The following is a 9,409-nucleotide window of genomic DNA, read 5'->3' on the forward strand; positions in this document are numbered from 1 at the left end:
TCATTTGATTTTGAATGCAAGAAGTGAAACTACCAAGCCATTCTCGGGCAACACGTGACAAGTCCTCAGTGAAAACACTTTAGCAAGAGCTCCTAACTGCTGCTCTACAGCAGGTACAGAAGTAATTTTATAAGCAAGCAGAAAGTACTTTAAGTTGCAAGTTACAATGCGGTTTAGATGAAAAGGAAAATATTATTAAAAGATTTTGTTTCTTAAAAGCTAGGATCTTCCACCTGCAACCAGGCAAGACTTAAAATGGCGGGATTGGGATACCACCTGAGCCACAAAAGATTAGACCCGCAATCTGCCCTGCCTACAAGATGTGCAGGGACAAAGATGGAGCAGAAATTGTGGAACTGTCCAACCAATGACCAGCTCAGCTTGAGACCAGTGCCGTGAGAGGTAGTCCACCTCAGACACTATTAATGATATTCTGCTATACTTGCAAACAGGAGCTTAGCATAACAGTCAAGAGAGAGGCTTCACCCAGCCACTGATGGAAACAGGTGCAGAGACCCACAGCTGAACGTTAGGCAGAGTTGGGGGAATCCTGTAGAAGAAGGAGAGGAAAGGATTGAAGGAGTGAGAGAGGGCCAGATTACCACAAGTAAATCTACAGAATCAAGTAACCTAGGCCTATAGGGGTTTCTAGAGACTGAACTGCCAACCAGAGAACAATACATGGGATGGACCTAGACCCTTTGCACATATGTAACAGCTGTGCAGCTGGGTCTTCATCTGGAACTCCTAACAGAAGGAGCATGGGCTTTGTCTGACTACATCACTTGCCTTCGGATCCCTTGTCCAGCCTCAATAGCAGAAGATGCACCTAATCTTACTGCAATTTCATATGCCAAGGCTTGTTGGTATCCATGGGAGGCCTCCCTATTCTGAAGAGAAGGGGAGAAGAGGAGGGTGGAGAGAAGGGAGAGGGAGGGGCTTGGAGGAAAGGAGAAAGGGGAATCTGTGATCGGGATATAATATAAACAAATAAATATTGTAAAAGGCAGGCTGTTCTACCTTCACACAGAATCGTTCTGTTCTAAGGCATATCTGCTTTGCAAACACCATACCTTCTTAGTTTGCTTCCTTAAGAGAAAAAAAAAAGATAGAATTCATTTTGAAATATTCCATCACCTGGGGATGTGTAGATAATCAAGTGTTTTCAAGGTCTTTGATGAAAGACTAGAGAAGAAAAAATTAATATTCAGTGATGATTAGCAGATCCTTTTTTAGCTTTAAGAGATTACATCAAATAAATCATAATGGTCTTAAGTAATGTGCAGTTTCCTCAAGAACACCAAGAGTATTCCACAAGATTTTGCTGTGGCATGAATTGAATGCGTCTGAAAGAGGTTTCCATGGTGGTTCCTACAATGAAGCATGAGAGATCGTGCAGTCTAAGAAGTAGGGCCTATAGAAGATCCTTTGCCATATGTGTATATGTGTATATATGTCAAATATATATATATAATTTATATATATATATAATTTATATGTAGATATATAATTTATGGAACCCAAACTCCAGTACAGCTCTCATAAGAACCCTGAGTTCTTTTTGCCTAGAGTTGTTTTTGAGTGAGCTCAACTTCCGACTCTGATTTGTTTCAACTTAACCTTTTTCCCCTCAGGTTTCTGTCTTTGTGACACTACCTCCAACAGAGACTGAGTCACAGAGCTGCTAGACCGGGGCAATTCAGTCTATAAAACTATAGGCTAGTATACCCTCCTTTCATAAAACTAGCCTCCCTCTAGCATTTTGTAATAGTAATGGAAAATGAATTAATAAGGGCAGCTTTTGTCTGTTTGGGCACCAGAATCATGACCAACACAGTTGTTTAAAGTTGGCATGCATCAGCTCTGTGTTCTTCTAGTGTTTCTCTTATTTCAGATTTTGTAATGACAAAGAAAAGCAGATTGGTAGGAAACTTCAGAGTATAATTTAAAATACACAATTTATTGACAAGTCAATATTAACAGAATGATAATGTATAATCTCTGTGGACTCATCTAACTAAAATGCCATGCTGGGTTATTAGAATGACAAGAGCTTGGGCTATATTCTGGCAGACTCATCGCCTCTTGTATGTCAGAGTTATGGGCTGTTGGTTCCCTCACTCGGTTTTTGTAAGGCATACCTTGATCCTTCTATGAACATATGGACCTGTTTGGAAGCTTTTAATGGCTACATCACATCTCTCACATGGATGAACTACCAAGCAGTGAGTTCTGAGGTCACTATTCACTCTACTTGCTTTGAAAGGTATCTGCAGATTTTCTTATAAATGTCAATCATGGCTCTTAGTTCTGACTTTCAGTGAGATCAGAATTTCCTAGGAAGTAGAATAATTGAGCATTTAAGAAATAGGGAGCACAGATTTGGGAATAAGAGAAAAATGATTGAATTGTAGATTTGGTGATCATTTTCTACCTTTTGTTTGACTTTATGGGGGAAATTAAACAGAGAGATACTTTTAAATTTATGAGCTACTATTTGGGAAGTTACAGGTCCCATTTTATATTTTACTTTAGCAGATAGAATCAACCCTCAGACTAATGCCTATTGTAGTTTTCCTCTGTCTCTTAAGAACTATGAAATCCAGGTTTCATAAATATAATTTACGAGATGAAAACAGTTTTTGGTGGGGTGCACACATAACTTTTTCAAATACTTCGTAGTATTAAATTTCTTGTTCAGAAGAAAAGTTAAATTATAAAATGCAATTAAACTAACATTTTCTCTCCAAGTTTAGGTACTAAAATTGTTCCACTTCAAAATGCATTATCTAGAATAGGGATTTTTAATACTGTTTATACCTAAGTGTCCTTGGACTTGTTCCTAACTTCTGTGGGCACCAGCCTTCCTATTTTGGGGGAAGAAAATGATTGCAAAGATAAACTATCAAATGACTTAGAAATCTTATAAGTTTATGTTTCTAAGTTTATCCTGAGATTGGTGTCGGAAGAATGAGTTGTTAATAAAAGATTTATGAGCAGGTCCAAGTTCTTCAAATGATTTATGAGGCATGACAAGTGAAGACATTGAAGTGGTGGGAGAAAACTACTGTAGATTTCTTCTGACCAAAAAGCCAACTGGTCTATCTCCATATCCTGACTGAGATGAGACAACTGAATTTTCAAGGTCGGTTTTAAAAGATGTTAAAAGTTGGCATTTTCTAAGTGGTTTGTAGAGAAAATGGCTGTGCTACTTGGAGGAAGTCCTAAAGTCTTGTTGCTGCTAGCCTACCAATGGCAACACAGTGACGGCAAGTCTCCTTGTTAGTTCTCTAGCAGATGAACCACAGTAAACTCACTTTCAGGGTTGACGGGGTAGCTCAGTAGTTATAGACATGTGCCACCAAGTTTGATGACTGGAGTTCAATAACAGGGTCCACAACTCACAGACTCATATAGAATATGAGTTTTATAGAAAATTAGAGAAGCTTTTACCTTTAAAGAAAATGTGGAAGCTTTCAATTTCATGAAGTCCCATTCATCCTTAGACATCATGAAAATGCAAATTAAATATATAGTGAAATTTCATCTTATACCTCATCCACACACTTTTGATTGGAGCAATCACCATGAAAATCAGTTTAGTGGTTGCTCAATAGACTAGATATAGATCCAGTATACGTCTCAGCTATACCACCTTGAGCAACTATAGAAAATATTCTATTTCTTAGTGCAGAGATGCACACTTATATATGTTCATAGCTACAGTATTCATATTATCTAGTACACATAACTGGTATTAATCAGCCAATGAGTGGATAATGCAAATGTATTAACACTAGATGGAATTTTATTCAGCTATTAGGAAAAAATGAAATTATGAAGTTTTCAGGTAAACTGATGGAACTGAAAAACATTAGACTGACTGAGTTAACTCAGAAACATAAAGACAAACATTGTACTCATAGGTGGGTCTTAGCCTTGGGTCTTTAGATTTTCATGTTTAGCTGGGATTACTTGTAGAAGCCAGGAAACTAGAAAAGGATCATTGGCTGGGAGGGGATATGTGGTCCTAAGAGAGGGAAAGCACAAGTGTGATGAAGAGGGAAGGGGTATAATGAGGAGGGGGTTAGGTAGAAGAGGGATGTGGGAGTACAGAGAATTGTCAATGGGAGGAAGGAAACAAATGTAACTAATAGTAAGAAAATGTCAAAATCTAAATAGAAAACTACCATTTTCCAAGCTTATAAAAGAGTTGAATTCATTACCCTACATGAGAATAATCTATTCCTAGAAGCCATAAGTTGCCAAATATAAGTCCCAGCCCTTGGCTTTGGTCAGTGGTGTCCCCAGACTGATAAAGGTTATTGTCGCTGAGATTAGCTTCCCATCAGAAATTGGAATAAATACTTATTGCTGAAGACACCACATGCGTTGGTCACATGATGAGAAGAAATCAAGCTAGTAGTACCCGGGAGGCCTGTGCCCTGCTGGCTAATTTTCATAGTACCACAAGGTGCTATCTAGGCTGTGAGGGGAAAAATACATCGATAGTAGTATCTATCTCTGAATCCTGTGACCAACAATAATGACAAGTTCGCCAAGGTGCGGCAGTGGGTTCGATAGTGTCATGTGGAACTCAGGGGACAACTTGGGACAGTCTTTTCTCTCCTTCCATTATATTCTGTTCCTTGGAATTACACTCAGGTCATCAGGCTTGGCAGCAAACATCTTTATCCAGTGTGCCATCTCACTGGCCCACTCAATCTTATTAATAGTAGAAAACAAATTCAAAGTGTTTCCTAGTAGGACAACTCTGTCCTAAGATTTCTCTGTAGTGATTTGTCTTTATTCTGTATATTATAATTTCATGAAAGAGAAAATACAAGAACTTATAATAAGCTCCTTTTACAACTGAGAAAAAGTGTCTCACTAAAGAGAGGGAGCAGACATTTCCCCCAAAACATGCCAGCAGAAACTGTGTAACAACTGGTTAGGTCATCAGTGTGGCTCCACTGTCATTGGACAGTCTTGCTGGACTGGAAAGCCCACAGCTGTACTGGAGCCAAATGGCATTGGAACGTCTATTGGAGCATTTTTTTGTTTAACAAAAGCAAATATTTAGTGTATATTATATTAAAAAGTAACAACAAATGTTGGTGGGATGGGTGGGACAGAAACTTACGTGGAGAGAAAAATATCTCTGCAGTTTAAAAACTGGCTGCACTCACTTTTGAGTGCAGTGAATCTTTGAAGACAACAAGAGCTTGTCAGTCAAGCTTGCCTTGTATATGCTCTCAGAAGCAAGCAAAGAATTAACAAAGGCAAACTGCCGGTGCTTGAGAACTACTATAGAAGAGCCAAGTACACAAATCACAATTGAAATGTGACTTTCAGTGTCTTGCTTTCTAAATTACCATTGATATGTTAAATAAATGATTTAATAATGGACCAAAGAAGACTAGAGAAACTCACTACTGGCAGGACAATCGAGTTAAGTCCCTAGGTATAAATTTTTGACAGGACCGAAGCCCTGTACTTGTAGAGTTCAACTCTAGTAAAAAGACGGCACATCAAGTGGAGAGATGGGGTTGCCATCCCCTAGTCAAAAACTCTGACCCAGAATTGTTTCTGTATGAAAGAACTGCAGGAACAAGAATGGAGAAGACTCTGAGGAAAAGGAGGTACAGCAACAGGCCTAAGATGGGATCCAGCTCAAGGGGAGGCCCCAAGACCTGCCACTATAATTGATGCTATGGTGTGCTCACAAATAGGGGTCTATCATGACTGCCCTCCCAAAGGCCCAACAAGCAACTGAGTCAGATGCAGATATTTACACCCAACCAATGGCAGAAGCCTGTGACCCCTGTGCTTGAGTTAGAGAAAGAAGTTGAGGAGGAGGGCAACCCTTCAGGAAGACCAGCAGTCTTCAACTAACCTGGACCCCTGGGATCTGTCAGACACTAAGCACCAAACCAGCTAGAATACACCAGCTGAATATCCCCCAACACATATACAGCAAAGGACTGCCAGGTCTGGACTCAGAGAGATGCACCTAACCCTTGAAAGACTTGCGGCCCCAGGGAGTGGGAAGGTCTGGTTACGTTAGTGGGTGGGGGACACCGTTTTGGAGATGGGAGAATGGGAGGAGGAAATGTGGGATGTGGAACAGTCCAAGGGTGAACTGGGAGGGGGATAAACTCTGGACTGTGAAAAAAGACTAAAGAATACATAAAAATAATAAATTTTTGAGAAACTTGATTTTTGAGGCAGTAGTTTTAATTCTTTGGAACCCTAAACCCATTACTCAGGAGAGGTTCTTGGAGAAGATTTTATCCCTTTCATACTTGTCAATGAGGTAAGGATGTATGAAGTCTTCTGCCCTGGAGTCTGCTGGTCTGTAGTAGGTGGAAGACTTACCTTGCCAATAACTCGATAAAACCACTTTAAGATTTGGGGTTCAGATCTAGGTCAGTCAAGATGAATTAAGAAGGAAAACAGGTGCGAGTGACAGAAGGACAGGACGGCATTGGGGCACAGTCATACAGAAGAGGACTGGTACCCTCCACAGCACTAGGCATTGGAAACAATCCTGGTGACAGCTCTGGAAGCCATCAAGACCCAAAGAAGGAGGTGCCTCCAGACTAGGAAGGTTCCAATGCTCAGAAGCATTGGCAGCAATCAAGCAGCTATTAGAGGGCAAGGTGAAGAGGCAAGGAAGTGCCCAGGCATCCTGATAAGAGTCTGGAATCGGGCTGAGATCCTGGGATCAAGGGAGGCCAGGAGAACATATCAGAAGAAAACAGGAAAGCCATGAGGACTCTAGTTGTTACTCTAAATGGAATGGGAAGACAGTGGAAGAAAAAGCCTAACTTCCCAGAAAAGAGCCATCCTGCAATATGCTGAAACACAAATAACAACTGTGACAACAGAGAACCTCTTCACAAACCTGGGGTCAGAAATACTGGGAAGCACGGCATGAATTACAGATTGAATGCATTTTGAAGGAGGAGTTAGCAGAGTATTCTAACAGACAGTGAGAAAATGAGGGTTGGAGATGACACCAAGATTTTTGGCTTGAGCAAATATGAAGTTATAGTTCCTGTTTACTAAAGCAAGGAAGGATGAACTAAGTTCATTTTGAGATTTGAGTTATCTATATTTTGATCCAAGTGAGCATTCCAGGGGCAGAATAAGAGATACTGATCTGTAAGGCAAAGAGGTGAGCTGAAGATGTAAACTTACCAGCGGTCATGTTATTGATGATTTAAAGCTCACACTCTGTGTGAGGTTACTACAAGAATTTACTGTAGACAGAGAAGAAGAAAAGCTGGCCCTGAGAAGCCTTGGAGTCTTGGGCTCATCACTGCAGAGCTGAGAAGCAGAGAGTTAAGAGTAAAACACAAAGATGGTAGAGGATGTGCTCATCAGGGAGCGAGAAGGGAGAATGTGGGGCTCTGAACTGGAAAATGGATACTTGCCGGGAAGGAGTGAATCTTAGTTAGGTTTTCCACTGCTGAGGCATCATGACCAGGACAACTCATATAAAGGGAAAGGTGTAACTGGGGCTGACTTACAGTTTCAGAGGTTTTGTCGTGGTGGAAAACATAGTGCCAATCCCTACAAGAGAAGCATTCAAACTTGTGAGTCTATAGGAGTCATTCCTGTTCAAACCACCACAGGATAGAGTCACGAACTGAATGCAGCTAGCAGAGTGGGTAAGTGGAGAACTGAGCCTAGACATCACAAGCATGGAGGATGATGGCAAGAGCTAATTTGTAGCACAGTTCACAGAACACCTGAGATAGGTCAAAACAAAAGTACAAGGAGAAAAATGGAAGATAACCATGCATGTAACTTAACAGAAGAACTCTGGAGTCATAGCATAGAGAATAACTAGGCAGTAATTTTCAGAAATCATAATGGTAAAAAGATAAGGGAGGGAAAATAATGTCTTAATGTATGGTTCTGTAGAAGGCCTCAGAACAACGATTTGTGTATGAAATACCAAGGAAGGATGGAGTCAAAGGGGGAGGGAATGTATTTTTGACATCAGGCTCTATTCTGGATGGTTATGCCCAGCTTTGGAAAGCATGCCTTACAATCACCCCATGCAACAATACAGGAATAGGGATTGAGACAACAATTACCATCTGCCTTTGTTTGAGGGCTGCTGGATATGGGAGAGTGCCAGTATCCACCTCTTCCAGCTCGGAAAAAGTGAGAGAAAAGTGGCTGGCTGCCTTGTTTTAGGGACAAAATCTTGGGCACAGATACCAGCAGTTGAACATTAGCTATAATACAATAAGACAGTAACCAGGCAGGAAACCGACAGGAATGCATGGCATAGACGATATTTCTAATAGAAGAAGTAGGGGCTCATCAGCAGAAAGGATGGTAACTTTTAACCTGGTACATAATTACAAGGGATGCTCTCAGGTAGCACAGGAAGGATAAGAGGTCCAGACACACATGGCAGAGTGACGGTGTAAACCTGGAAAGGTCATTTCTTGTTTCTGTTGTCTTTGTAAAATAAAGAAGTTAAGCTGTTAGCTAAGCTGAAGGGTGGAGCTTTTCTAGATGGAGGAGAACAAAGAGAAATAATAGACTGGAGAAACAGAGCAGGTGACCAGGGGCCATTAATGGCCTGTATTGGGTCAATAGGCACATTTTCCCTTCTATCATTCACCTGAAGCCATTGAGATCTAAGGTCCATTCAGAGCAAGTATTTTGGTCAGTAGAGTGATGTAAAATTTTTCAGCGACAGATTGAAACTAAAAATTCTTTTTTTTATTATTGACTTATTAATTTACGTTCCAATTGCAGCTTCTACTTCCTCCTCTCCTTTCAATCCTCCTCCTCCCTTTCTCCTCAAAAAGGAGAGGGCTCCCATGGATATCAACCTTCTTTGGCATATCAACTTGCAGTAATACTAGTTGCATCTTTTCCTGTTGAGGCTAGACAAGTCAGCCCAGTTAGGGGAAAGGGATCCAAAGGCAAGCAACAGAGTCATAGACAGCCCCTGCTTCTACTGTTAGGAGTCCTACATGAAGACTGTTTTAGTCAGGGTTCCTATTTCTACACAAATATCATGACCAAGAAGCAACTTGGGGAGGAAAGGGTTTATTCAGCTTACACTTCCATGTTGCTGTTCATCATCAAAGGAAGTCAGGACTGGAATTCAAGCAGGTCAGAAAGCAGGAGCTGATGCAGAGGCCATGGAGGGATGTTACTTACTGGCTTGCTTCCCCTGGCTTGCTTCCCCTGGCTTGCCCAGGGATGGCACCACCCACATTCCTAAGTTAGTTGATTCTAGGTTGTCTTGTGGTGTCCTTGACCCCTCTGGGCCTTCAATCCCCCTCCCCCATTTCTATAAGATTCTTCAAACTCTGCCCAATATTTGGCTGAGGGAATGAAAACTTTGATAGAAAAAACTAAGCCTAAGAGTCTA

Source organism: Rattus rattus, chromosome 3 (genome assembly GCF_011064425.1).
Source record: "Rattus rattus isolate New Zealand chromosome 3, Rrattus_CSIRO_v1, whole genome shotgun sequence".
Taxonomy (NCBI): Eukaryota; Metazoa; Chordata; class Mammalia; order Rodentia; family Muridae; genus Rattus; species Rattus rattus.